The sequence below is a fragment of the Pleuronectes platessa genome, chromosome 2, assembly GCF_947347685.1.
Source record: "Pleuronectes platessa chromosome 2, fPlePla1.1, whole genome shotgun sequence".
Classification (NCBI taxonomy): Eukaryota; Metazoa; Chordata; class Actinopteri; order Pleuronectiformes; family Pleuronectidae; genus Pleuronectes; species Pleuronectes platessa.
The window spans coordinates 11,795,845-11,809,745 of record NC_070627.1 but is presented as its reverse complement, the minus strand read 5'-3'; the positions used below and the strand labels follow the sequence as shown (position 1 = coordinate 11,809,745).

The 13,901-nt window shown below is 47.2% G+C and overlaps 1 protein-coding gene and 1 long non-coding RNA gene across 2 annotated transcripts in view; both read right to left on the bottom strand.

Moving 5' to 3' along the window:
* The window catches only part of skib (v-ski avian sarcoma viral oncogene homolog b), a 34,388-nt gene that overhangs the window by 15,263 nt on the left and 5,224 nt on the right, over positions 1-13,901 (bottom strand). The gene's annotated exons all lie outside the window — the stretch shown is intronic.
* On the bottom strand, positions 6,765-9,722 carry LOC128459036 (uncharacterized). The gene is made up of 2 exons (XR_008342084.1): positions 9,358-9,722; positions 6,765-9,239 (listed from the first exon to the last, which is right to left on the bottom strand). It is a non-coding gene; the product is annotated as an uncharacterized LOC128459036 (long non-coding RNA).

The following is a 13,901-nucleotide window of genomic DNA, read 5'->3' as shown; positions in this document are numbered from 1 at the left end:
CCCCCCCCGTGAGCCTCAGGTGCTGCATGCGTTCAGGCTTTTCGTGAGCCAGAACCATGACACGTTGAGTACAGTAGGACGAGGCAGCAGCTGGGTACTGTTAACCTGAAGGAGCCTTGCTTAAAGCAACAGCAGGTTCAGAACAAATACACCGGACGGAGCGTTACGTAAAAGTGGGCTGAGCTGGAAGGACGCAGGCGCTTTGTGGCTCTAATGTAGCCACTAAAGGGGAAGGCAGGCCAGGGATTAGTGTTGCAGGCAGGCACAGGCCTGAGAACAGAGCATCATGTGTACAACTGTGAAACGTCCATGGCTTTTACCCACAAAGCAATTCTCTAGGCCGGACACTGACAACATATCCTACATGAAAGTAATTATACAGAGTGTTGCCAAAAATGCTAAACTAGCTTGTTCTAAAAATACGATTAAAACTCTTTATTTCTACTCTGGTGTTTTAAGAAGGCACATTTTTTTTTCATTCATGGCTGCCGCTCACTGTAAAGACAAAGTTACTGGAAGGAGACTGAAAGAGTCGTTGACGTGCTCCCACCACCTGTCCTTGAATCATACTCATCACCTAGCACGCCAGCAGAGGATTTAGTTCACCGCTTTCTCATTGGTGAACCGTCAACCTTCTTGTCTTGACTAGTTAAGGCCATTCCTAAGAAAACAGGACATGTCTGCGAAACTGTAACTTAAGACGGCAGCGAGCTCGGCTGCAGTTTCAGCTGCTGTCGAGCAGCTGTACGGCCGTTAGCATGTGTGGCTCATGCTCTCGGCCTTTCAAAGGCTTTCAGAGGCTTCAACCTTGCTGAAACGCAGAATCAAACAAAATGATCCTTTATTTGTTGCATATAAGGTCACTGCAAAGGAGCATGGGAGGCTGCCAACTTCTCTCTTTGCCTCTCCCGCACTCCCCGTCTACCTCGTAGTGAGCACAGAGGAGTATGCCACAGGGAGGGGAGGCCCTACACAGGAACTCAATAATAACTTTCAGCAGTCTAGCCAGGAGGCTGGAAGCCCAGACTGCGGCTGTTCCCTCCTGTCTTTGTTCCTCCCTCCGCGCGGCCCCACGCTCCTCCCTTCGCCCCCCTCCTCCTGCTGGCCTGTGTCTGCTCCACAGGACTGATGCATTCTGCAGACAGGCCAGCGCTCTTAAAGAGACACAGGCCACATTTTTATCCCCTGAATCACTGCAGTGGACGGAACCACTAAAGCAAGAGAACAGTCCCTCATTCCCAGCCTCTCAATCAGGGGCCAACGCTTCACTTTCACCTTCTTTTGACGCCTGCGATGCTGACAAGATGCAGAATGCGAGGGAATAAACAGGCCGAAGTAATTTGAGAGGCTCTCAGTGGGTCTCTTTCACTGCGGCTACTTTTGAAGGTGCCTTTGATGCTTTCTTCAAAGTTTGTCAAATGCAATCAATGCTCTTAGCATTATGAGTTCATTTAATCCCATTGACACGATCATTTTTGGAGACACTCCAATAAACCTAATAATATGTATGTAGATTGTACTGCGGTGTCGGACTCTGGGAAGCCCAGAAAATTGAGGGGCGGGGGGGAGGGGGGTCTGACCAACAGCTCAAAATGCTGCACAGGGGGGAATAATCAACGTAAATTATGAAAATAACCTTTGAGCGTCTGATTGTTGCAGCTCTAATAGAGACACCTAGCATCAGTGTTAATTTTGCATTCACTCCTACTGAGTTTATTGTTCAACAATAATGAGTAAAAGGTGAGAGACAAGATAAATCAGAACTCTCACCGTGTTACAGCCGTTTCTATGTGAATTAGAGAGGATCCCTACCTTCCCGTTTCTATCCCTCCTGTTTTATGAGTTGCACAGAGCATGAGAGACCTAACAGTGTGTGACTGAGCAGGGCCATGTTGAGCTCTATACCACAGCAAGGAAATGATTAAAAATTTAATAGAGTTGAGTGACACAGAAACCTACGAGGGCGTGCCTGCCAAACACACTCGTTCTTTCTGCTGTCAGCACTTTTCTTCGCTTCATACACAAAGTGTGTGAAGCGGCCGAGGGTCTGAAAATCCAGCCCCAAAACTGGCAAGAGATCAAAGTCAATATAAATAATTTACACAAAAAATATATTGACTTTCACTCGTACTTTTCAATTTAAGGGTTCATATTGCATACATCAATACAAATAATGTTGTTTCGCACGATTGAAGTTGGTATTACAAAGCTCTGCATCCTTTGGTTAGCTAAATATCTTGAAGGGGCTAAAGGGTTAACACATCTCAGCTGCAGAATAACAAAAGATGAAATCTCTACGGGAGGTATCAGTGCCAAAGTCAGCAAAGCAGCACAGTCATCGCAATGATAACCCCATTCTGGAAAACCTATAAGGCCGGGCCTCCAGCGTCAGATGGACCAGGCCGCTCCAGCACAGGCTCTTAAAAAAAGGGGGAAATCTTCCAGCAGTACATAACTGAGATTCTCAGGAGTGTCTTCATCTCTGAAATCTCCATGACAATCTCACCCGGCTCAAACTCCAGTATTTTCATGGCCTAACAATGTTGTTATTCCCACTTCAGTCATTTGTGCACACGAAATAAAGTCGCCACCTGACTGGATGAGGCTGTTTCTGGACAAAAAGAGATCTGCAGTCGCACACAAGAAAACTTTGGTGCAGAGGGTGACACATACCCAAGCAACACCAAGCCATTGAATCACCAGTGTTTATGCAGCCACATAATTCTGCACCATCTGTAGGACTCAGGTCTGATTTTCTGCATAGCCTAACAAGCTTGTCGGCTTGACACACACACACGCGCTGAGGTACATTCTTCTGAAAACAGTTCAGAAAGCTCATAAAATCAAAAGGAGAATCTCTGGACCGGAATACATCTTTATTCAGGGCAGTGATAACAGTTTCACAGTGACGTCCGCTTCTTTGCCCTCGAACTCTGAACCAACCATCACCCCCTTCACCTTACAAGGCAGATGCAGGGTGAAAAAAAGGCAATGAACTTCTGACCTGTCATTCAGACTGTGGAGGAAGCTTTGCAGCTCGGGGGCAACCAGAGTCCACCATCCACTCTGTCTCTCTTCCCCTCAGTGTCTCACCCTGCCATCCCATAAACCCCCACTAAAAAACCTCCTGCTCCCCCTTTTATGGCTGCCAGATGGCGGGGAGGCCTCCTTGCCTCTGGACTTGCCTCTCCAGTCTAGTAAAACCAGTTGACCTCAGCAACATAAAAACTGCTATTTATGAAAAGGCTTGGAACAAAACACACAAACATCCTGCCACGGAAACAATCAAATGCCATCTCATCTCCCAAAGAGCCCTTTTACAAGATGAGAGCCGGACAGCAGAGACGCCCGTTGAAGTCCAGATGTAGCGCGACTACACCCAGGTACAATTTTTCTTTTTCTGTGTAAAGGGTTTTTTATTTGCGTGCCTTGGGTGTGAGCGCAGGACTTTGGCAGCGTCCAAATTTCTCCCTGAGAAACGGAAAAGCAAAACAAACAGAGCCGTCTGCATTCAGGTCGAAGCTGAACCGCAGAACCACAGTCTGGCCTGCGGTTCACAACATTCTGTTCCAGCACTGACTTCACCTAAAACAAACACTCTCAAGACCCGTCCACCTCAGCCAGAGGGAGAGGAATCCGAGAAAAAGAAGTTTAGATCTGAACTCCATTAACAAATCCCCCTCTCTCACTCTGCGACTTCTGTGAGCGATGTTTTCATCGAGTGCTGCGCGAAATCTTTTCACTCAGTTGTCACTTGTGTGGGAGTTGTGCCCTTTGACGGCATGGCTCGGGCTGAGTCCAAGTTTTAAGAGGGTGCAGAGTCGGGTGGGAAATGGGGTTAAAAGGCCACGGATCGCCTACTCATAACAGAGTAGTCCAAATCAATGGCTTCCTTTTACGACAAATCAATTTAAGTAATTATCTGCTCTTCCTATAACAACTTTCTTACCCTCTGCTCACCTCAGATGCCCCTCCTCTTTTTTTCTTCTTTCTTTATTTGTTCTACCGGTTTATGTCCGGCAATTCAACCTGACCTCCAGGCAACCCCTGACATGGCTACCTAAGCCATTAGGGTAGCTGTGACTGTGGGTTATTAGTGTGATAAAAGTTTACTGTGCCTCCAGCCACTCTGCGCGGCTGCTGTTTAACGCCTCGGAGGAACAAGTCTATGAGACCCTTCACGCAGCAGATTGGCCATCAGGGCATTTGGTCAGTGGGGCAACGCACAGATACACCACAGGGTGAAATATTTAATCCAGGCAAGTGACAGAAGCAGCAAAGACAGAGTAAGAAACAATGGGAAAAGCCGCCGACATCCAAGTCAAGGAATGATTAATTAAACCGGAGCATCCCCTGAGCGTTGGCTTTGTGGAAATATGTAGACAAGAGGGCTTTGGGGGGTGCTGGCTGTCTGTGCTATGTTTTCTCCTGTGCAGCAGAAGTTGTGGGCAGCCGAGCTAACTGCAGCCTCAGCACTTCTCTCCATATTCTCCAGTTTCAAGCCAAGAGAGAGAACAAAGGCGGGGAGCCGAGATGCTGCAGAGGTAATGAGGACAGAGGCATGCAGCACAGGAGTGTGTGCCCTCAATAACGAGTGTACTGCTGCAGTCTATGATGGAGTCCTGTTGGACGGCGGGAATAAAAATCCATGCAGCTGCTCCGAGCAGCCGTGCACTCTGCCTGCAGTCAGCCCACAGACAGCAGTGACTGACTGACTGCAGGCCACCCCCTTTTTACACTGCAGCTCTGTCTACCACAAAATGGAAACCACAGTGTGACTGGAATTCGCTCGGAGACACACTGAGATCTACGGAGTGGGACAGAAAAACTCCTTTAAAAACTGTTCATTCTATAGAGATACTCCAGCAACACATTATCAGACAGTGGAAACCCTGTTTTTAGCTCTGTGGTTTCATGACATTACCGGAATAAAGAGATAGTAACAAGCAAAAAGAGACAAGGTTACTTTAAAGAGCAGTCAACGTGACAGAAGAAATAATTCACATGAAGCTGATACTAATCGTGCACCGTCAGGAAAATCAAGCAGAATGTGTCAGATGGCAGAGCTGAGTTTTCACAAACGACACAAGCACAGATTCCTGACAATGACAAACGCTGCGAGCTGTGGTGTGAGGCGTTTGAAGAAGAACGGCGCAGCGGGGAACGGAACTGAGGAAATCCACATTATTGCTAAGGGAGAATCCCAATTAAACTCGAGGACACACCCTTTATATCCAAAGCATCTGCTGCTGCAGAGTCTGTACCCGACTTTCCAGCTCCCTAGCTGGAATAAAAAATCGGATTAAGACGGAAAAAGCATGTGACGGGGAAGAATTTAAAGTCGTCAATAAAACTTGGACCAGAGAAAGAAAAACTCTAAAAGGAGAAGCATGTCTTGCAGAGTTTGGTTTTCATTATAAGTCCAAACAATGCTTGGTCGTCTTATTTGAATGCGTCATGAATGACATGTTCAGCTCTGCTCCGCTGCTCTTGCAGGCTGAGCTCCATCTTGTAACGGAAAACATCTAAAACCATGCGCTACAGAACAAAACATTAACATGTATGGAAAAAAAAAAAAAACTTGATTATAGTAGTTCTACGTCCAACGGGTAATGTAAGTATTCCAACATTATTTACCCCAAATGTCTTTAATTTGGAAGTTGGATACATTCCACAGAAAGGCTGTTTTGGCAGCTCTTGGCTGTAAAGCTGTGTCAGTGCTGGTCCATGCCAGCCCCACCCCATTAAGGCCGAACCCTGCACATCATGTGTTTCCACTTTACCGATAGGGTGGAAATGACCTCAACGCAGTAAAAGATGACAGGGGTGCTAGCGCTGTTCACCAGATGTGAGCGGAGAGAGAGAAAACGAGGAGGAGGAGGAGGAAGGGGAGAGAAAACCATTCGCCTGAAGAATTTACTGCAAACCCCAGAGGAGCCCTGTGATTGAGGGTTCAAGTCGAGCTCCAGGAGGTTCCTGGTGTATCTCAGCGGCACTCGGGGAGCACATACCCTCCTGTCCCGGCCAGACATGCACACACGTGTAAATGCAGCCATGCATTTGAACAAACACACACACACACACACACACATTCATAAGTCCTCCAAAAAATCCCCACTGTCATTCCACTGCACCTGCTGGCAACACAAAAGCCACTTCCTCCCACTGTGTCCGGCCAAGCCCCTTTATCCCATTTAGCACAGCCTGCACCACAACAAAGGCAGAGAAATTAGGGAGCGACGTTGATGATAGAGCGACTAATCTCTTTGGAGGGACTCATTATATCAGCAGACTGTACAGTTCAGCAGCTGAAAGGCCTGAATTAAATATGGACATGCAGAGATGGCCATCTTTGTGAAGATGAGTGCACCAACAATGGCCTGTTCTTACCTCTGGAATAATTCATACATTCCATATGGGACAGATACCCCCCCGTGGCTGCTACCTTGCCGTGGTGGGGAGGCTTGCGTGCCTCCGTGACTCTAAAGGCTATACCGGCGGGTATTCATACCCCCCGTAGGTGCAACCATGCCGGGCAGGTTTTAGAGTAGAGGCCGGACGAAAAGCAGCACCTGGTCCTCCAGGTTGGGGGTTGGGCGTGGGGCCAACAACCCCACCCTGTAAAACACTTGCAGTTACAGAAACGTCGACAAGAGAACTACGAGAGGACACGGCCCTGGGAGAGAGTAGCTCTTCAGCTAGAAGACAAATGACGTTGTGTGGTGAAAGCCAGGAGCCCCTGGAAGCCACAGGACCGACCATCCTTCTCTCAACCAGGAAAAACATTACCATTGGAACATGGAATGTAAGAACAATGTACCAAACAGGGAAAACCTTTCAAATAGCACAAGAGATGAAAAACTATAATCTTGTACTAATGGGCATCAGTGAGGCAAGATGGACACAATCAGGCCAGAAAAGATTAATGAGTGGAGAGCTGCTGATTTACTCGGGCCATGAAGATGACCATGCCCCACACACAGAAGGGGTAGCCCTCATGCTATCAAGAGCCGCACAGAGAGCACTGATAGAATGGGAGGCCCATGGACCAAGGATCATCACAGCATCGTTCAGAACAACAAAGGAGAAGATAAAGATGAATGTCATCCAATGCTACGCACCAACGAACCCCAGTGAAGAAGAAGAAAAAGAGGAGTTCTACGACAGGCTTCAGAACATCCTGGACAAATATCCAGAGAAAGATACCACCGTCCTCATGGGTGACTTTAATGCAAAGGTAGGAAAAGTAAACATCGGATATGAGGAGGTGATGGGAACACATGGACTTGGAGAAGCAAGCGAAAACGGAGAGAAGTTCATGGATATCTGCGCACTGAACAAGCTTGTTATCGGAGGCAGCATCTTCCCACATAAGAGGATACACAAAGCAACATGGGTATCACCAGACCACACAACAGAGAACCAAATAGATCACATCTGCATAAGCAAGAAGTTCAGAAGATCACTACAGGATGTGAGAGTTAAAAGGGGGGCAGATGTAGCATCTGACCATCATTTGTTAACTGCTAGACTGAAACTCAAGCTCAAGAAGAACAAGACGGAGACAACAGCTAACAGACAGAAATACAACGTGAGCCTATTGAGGGACGCAGAAAAACAAGGGGAATTCAGACTGAAACTATCAAACAAATTTGACGTTCTCCAGGACCTACTTGAAGACGAAAACAGCATCGACAGTCAGTGGCAACATATTAAAGACGCACTAATATCCACATGCCAAGAAGTGGTTGGCTACAGGAAATTCCAGCAAAAGGAGTGGATATCTACAGAAACCCAAAAAAGAATCCAAACAAGAAAAGAGAAGAAAGCACTAGTGACAAACAGTCGTACAAGAGCATCCAAGGCAAAGGCACAAGAAGAGTATACTAATATCAATAGAATGGTTAAGAGGAGCATTAAGGCGGACAAGCGGAAATACATCGACAACCTAGCCGAAGAAGCAGAGGAAGCAGCAAGAAATGGAAACATGAAACAGTTGTATGACACCACCAGAAAGCTGTCGGGCAAATACAGTAGGCCACAAAGACCGGTCAGGGATAAAGAGGGAAACAGCATTAAAACAAAGGACGGACAACTACACAGATGGGCAGAACACTTTGAGGAACTGCTAAATAGACCCCCACCAGTAAACCCACCAGATATCCCACCAGCACAGACCGACCTCCCCATCAGCTGTGACATACCCAGCAGAGAGGAGATCAGGAAAGCGATACAGCAGCTGAAGAGTGGGAAAGCAACTGGGCCAGATAACATCCCGGCAGAAGCCCTAAAGGCAGACGTTGGTATCACGGTGAGCCTGCTGCATCCACTCTTCAAAAGGATCTGGGAAGAAGAAGAGATACCATCTGACTGGAAAGAGGGCCTTATTAACAAGCTCCCAAAGAAAGGAGACCTGGGAAACTGCAACAACTATAGAGGGATCACCCTACTCTCTGTGCCAGGCAAAGTGCTAAATAGAGTCATCCTGGACAGAATGAAGGATGCAGTTGACCACCAACTGAGAGACGAGCAAGCAGGATTTAGAAAGAATAGGTCCTGTGTCGACCAGATTGCCACTCTTCGCATTATCATAGAGCAGTCACTAGAGTGGAACTCCCCACTCTATGTCAACTTTGTCGACTACGAGAAGGCATTCGACAGTGTACATAGAGAGACCGCATGGAAGTTATTGAGACACCATGGAGTGCCCACTAAGCTAGTGAACATCATTGAAAACAGCTATTCTGGAATGACCTGTAGAGTGATACATGATGGACAGCTCACGGAACAGTTCCAGATCATGACTGGGGTCAGACAGGGTTGTCTTCTATCCCCATTCCTGTTTTTACTAGCCATTGACTGGATCATGAGAACAACAACAGAACAAAGGAAGAACGGAATCCGATGGACATTATGGACCCAACTGGATGACTTAGATTTCGCAGATGACCTGGCACTACTGTCACATAGCTACCACCAGATGCAAGACAAGATCAATACACTCGTAGAGACTTCCTCACAAGTAGGACTTAACATCCATGAGGGAAAAACTAAAAACATAAGGATAAATACAACTAGTACGGAACCGATCACCCTTGGTGACACCATGTTAGAAGAGGTAGAGTCCTTCACCTACTTGGGGAGTATCATCAGCAGTCAGGGTGGTACAGATGCAGATGTAAAAGCTAGGATAGGTAAGGCAAGGACATCATTTCTACTTCTCAAGAACATCTGGAACTCTAGAGAGATACGGGAAACGACTAAAATCAGAATCTTTAACTCCAACGTAAAATCCGTCCTGCTCTATGGGGCAGAGACATGGAGAATCAATAAGATCACAATAAATAAAGTGCAAACCTTCATAAACAAATGTCTCAGAAGAATCCTGAAAATCTACTGGCCAAACAAGGTCAGCAACAACGATCTGTGGACAAGAACAAAACAACCCCCAGCAGCAGACGAAATTGGACGAAGAAGATGGAGATGGATCGGGCACACATTACGCAAACCAGAGTCAAACACCACCAGACAGGCTCTGACCTGGAACCCTCAAGGAAAGAGAAGCAGAGGACGTCCTAAAAACACCTGGCGCCGGGACCTTCAGGCAGACACAAAGAGACTGGGAGGCACCTGGTCGCAGATAGAAAAGAACGCCAGCGACCGTGAACTCTGGAGGTCCCTTGTCGACGGCCTATACCCCAGCAGGGGTGCTACAGGCACTAACTAACTAACTATATGGGACAGATGCCAGCGACCAGACCATCTGATTCAACACGATCAACTGATCCTAGGTCACCAGTGAATTGCTTATCCTGTGTTTGTTTGTGTTGTGGCCAGTTAAAACTGTCAGGTAATCTTCATATTTTCTCTAAGCTGCTTAGGTTAAAAGGGCTTGCTCAGCTCATCAAAGGTCACATGATCTGACACTAAAACACACTCCTGTGCAGCAGATTAAGGCTGCCAAAAGGAGAGGTGATTACTTGTTTTTGATGATAATCTGAAAAGCAGCTTGACGTTTTTCAAGATGATGTGTGTGCGCTAGCTCGTCTCTTGACACCGGCCATATACTGCTTAAGACACAGGGCTTATAATAGTCCCCTCATTATAGGATAAAGGGTGGGCCTGCTCTATTTCAGGCCACGGCTGTCTGTGTCTGCGCTCGTCGACTGGATGGAAATAAAGCCAGACGCCTGTCAATGCCACAAGCGCAGGGGGGCGGGTGGCCCCGCTGTGCAGCCGGCACAGCGAGCACAGGGGCAACCCTGTGACTATTGGACACCTGCAAGAAAAGAGGGTGTGTAGAGGAAGGGGGAGTGAGGAGAGAGGTGTCCTCAGCATGTGAGCCACTGTGGCCCATCTGCACGCCTGTCTCTGTGAATGTGGACCCCGCTGTATCGATACAGACAGGAAGAGAGAGAGCAGGGTGGGGCAAGCGGCTGACTCCTCGCTGAGATGCATTTGCAGAGGAACGGCGTCGTCTGTTTTTTTAATGAGGTAGTGAACAAGAAGAACAAGGTCAAAGATGGAGGGAAGGTTCCACCTGACCAGATGATGCTGTGGCGGAGAGGGACCATGACAGATCCTGGGGTGACTGTAATACTGAATAAATAACTGCCCCCCCCTCGCTGCAAAAGAGTCTGCCAGGACAGCTGTGCTGAATTCATTTGATACGGGTGCCTGCTGACAATGCTGCATTGCTCCATCTCCGCAAGAAAGCATGTCGAGCTGGTCTGAAGAGCACACAGGGGCTCGCAGCTTTTCAACCGACACTGAACTGATTGTTCTGCCTTTCAAACCCCAAGCTCTGACCCCTTCCAAAAACTCAGAGAGATAAACAGCGCTGTGTTATTTGTGAGCCTATAGAATATGTGCAGAGGGCCAGAGACGAAAAAAAACAAACATGGTGCTCTTAGATCAGATTTTAAGATGCAATGTCCTGGCGGCACTCAGCCGACACATGAGATGGCATCTACAGAGACGCAACGGCAAAACAGGAGAGAGCCGAAAATGTGGATCCCACTCATTTGTTCACTTAGGGGGCTCTTGAAACGAGGCGGGTGATGGAGCCTGGCTATGAGGTCATCCTGGAATAGAAGCACACTCCATTAATCCATCTATCTATCTATCTATCTATCTATCTATCTATCTATCTATCTATCTATCTATTCGTCTGTCTATCTATCTTATAATAAAAAGATAGATGGTGATTTTTCATCTCTTCCAAAAATTAGACAAGCAGCCCTCACACCCCGTGAACAACACAGTGATACATGTGCAGCGTATGTAGGCCAGTCTGAATACAGACTGATACAGCATGTGCTCACTACAGTGGAGGTGGAGATCTAAGTATAATGCAGTGTGGGGGGAGTGCTATACGAGATGGAGGAGGAAGAGGAGGAGAGCCTGTGTCTGTGTCTGTGTGCGTAAGTGTGTGTGTGTGTGTGTGTGTGTGTGTCCTACAGCGTTGAGGAGGTGTCAAACGGAGGAGGTGAGTGATGGTGGTGGTGCAGAGGAGGTGTCAGACAAGGAGGTCTCAGTGATGGAGAGGTGAGCTTTATACAGTGCTGACCTGTGGGAGAAGTGTGTCTGTGTGTGTGTGTGTGTGTGTGTGTGTGTGTGTGTGTGTGTGTGTGTGTGTGATGCAGAGTGGAGGAGGAGTTGGAGAGAGGAAAGCAGAAGCAGCAGGAGGTGGAGGAGGAGGAAGAGAGACTCGTCGAGTCACAGCGTGGAGGTCACAATGAAAGAGGATGGGCAGTGAATGGAGGATGGTGAGGTCTCGGGTCTCTGTGCTGATACTTAGAGGTCTAAGAACTGTACGGTCTTTGCATACACTGTGTGTGTGTGTGTGTGTGTGTGTGTGTGTGTGTGTGTGTGTGTGTGTGTGTGTGTGTGTGCATGCTTGTGAGCCTGTGTGTGTATGCTTGTGAGCCTGTGTGTGTGTGTGTTTTCTGGCGAGCTTCTTTGAGCCCACCAGCCAGAGAGCATGAAGTTCTTATTTAGCACAGGAAGAGCAGGTCTGCTTAGCAACCACAGCCACCCTCCAATCACAAGCATACGGAGCAGACTCCAACGGAGAGTGAGTCCTTCCTGAACAAGCGTGGACTCTGACAGAGGCCTCGAAATTACACACATACTGTACACACCCCCACACACACAAACAGACACACACACACACACCCCTGCCAACTCCGACAATTGTACACAGAACACGTCTGCGATGCCAAATGTTTCTCCGGGATCGACGTCCACGGTTCCCTGTCACCAGACAGACATTCACACCTCTGTGTGTCTCCCGTGTTTCACCGTCTTCTGAACTCGACGGAGAATTCAAAGTTAATCTAAACCATCCTAATCCTAAAATAAATTATGCATATCCCGAAGAGCACGGGAGTCGTGTTAATCCCTAAAACATTCGTTCTCCTTTTTTTTTTCTTCACACACAGCCACAGACAGCACTTGCTAAGCGACTTGGCAACGCACCAGTTGAGCAAGTGAGCTGATAGCAGCTCCGATTGTGTTCTGCTGGCGATCGAAACGGGAGGTACGGACGCGATTTGGACCAAATGCTGTCTGAACACTGAGCAGTCTGTTTGGTTTAGCTGCGTGAGCTAATCCTCCTGATAGCTTTGGAGGTGGTCGGTGGGCGGATTGTAGGCGAGAGCAGCGTGCCGATTTGTCATATGGCACCAGCAGGGCCTACTTCTGCTCTGGCTGGTGCTCCATTAGCACATCTCCAATGTGGTCCAGCATAGCTTAGAGCTCTAGGTCATAGAGAGGGAGGAATTCAACGGGATAAATTGTGCGATTCTGTGCGCGTGTTCAGCCTCTAAAGTCTCATCAGAAAAGCACTTGATTTGGTTTGTGCAATTTACTCTGTTGGTTTCTCCACGTAACATGCAACATGCGCTCTGCAGTATATCTAATTCATGCTCTAATTAGAAAATTCCAGAGGGACTGGTTATAAATTGTGAAAACGCTCCGAGTGGGCCAGAGGAGGAAGAAGGGAGTCCGCGGCTGACGTTCAGTCCACGTGCGCATCCTGAAGAAGCCGTACAAAGACGATGACGCTTCTGATGTGCACTGTGGTCTCTGCATTCCAGGAGTTATGTAGGATTATCAGAGTTTAAACCCCCACCACCCCTCCGACTGCAGCAGATTAGTAGCTCAGCCAGCAGCAGATGCAGACTTCAGGATTTCCTGTCTCTGCACCAGATGGGCCTGACTCTTAATCACAGAGCTGGAAATCAGGAGGTGATCGAGGAGGAATTGATGATGATGGTGGAATAACACTAACCCAATACAGGCATCTGCTCTGCCACTAACGAACCGAGCGACTGGCTGACTGGCTGGGTTGTTGACTGGCTTGTTGAGTGCAGTCGCAGCCAGAGCTCATCTCCTCCCTGGTCTCATCATCACTGATCAGCACTAATCATCCTCCTCCCTCAGTTATACAAGCTACACAAAGTCCTTCACACATTGGCGCTGTGCTGCGTCATGGAGGTTCAGAGATGAACAGAGCAAAACTCACTTAAAATGATCGGTTACTAAACAGGTACTACTTCATTTGTCGAGGTTGCAATATCAAGTTTTTTTTTCATACTAATTGTAAATGTGTAAAACTTTAAATGAATGGCTGCATGAAGTAAAGTACTAACATCGTTTCTGCTCAACTCAGACTTGTATAAATCAGTATCCTATTTTTTTTTCAAATTAAATGTTTATAAAAACATATATTTGTGTTTCATAGTGTATTTCATTGCACCCTCATTTTGTTCTCGCTATTTCATTCAAAAATTTCCAGGAAGATATGGTGTGATTACAATCAGCACAATATATTTTTCTGATATCAACAGTAATCAAAATATATAAAAATTTAAACATAATTAAACTGATATTAAAAG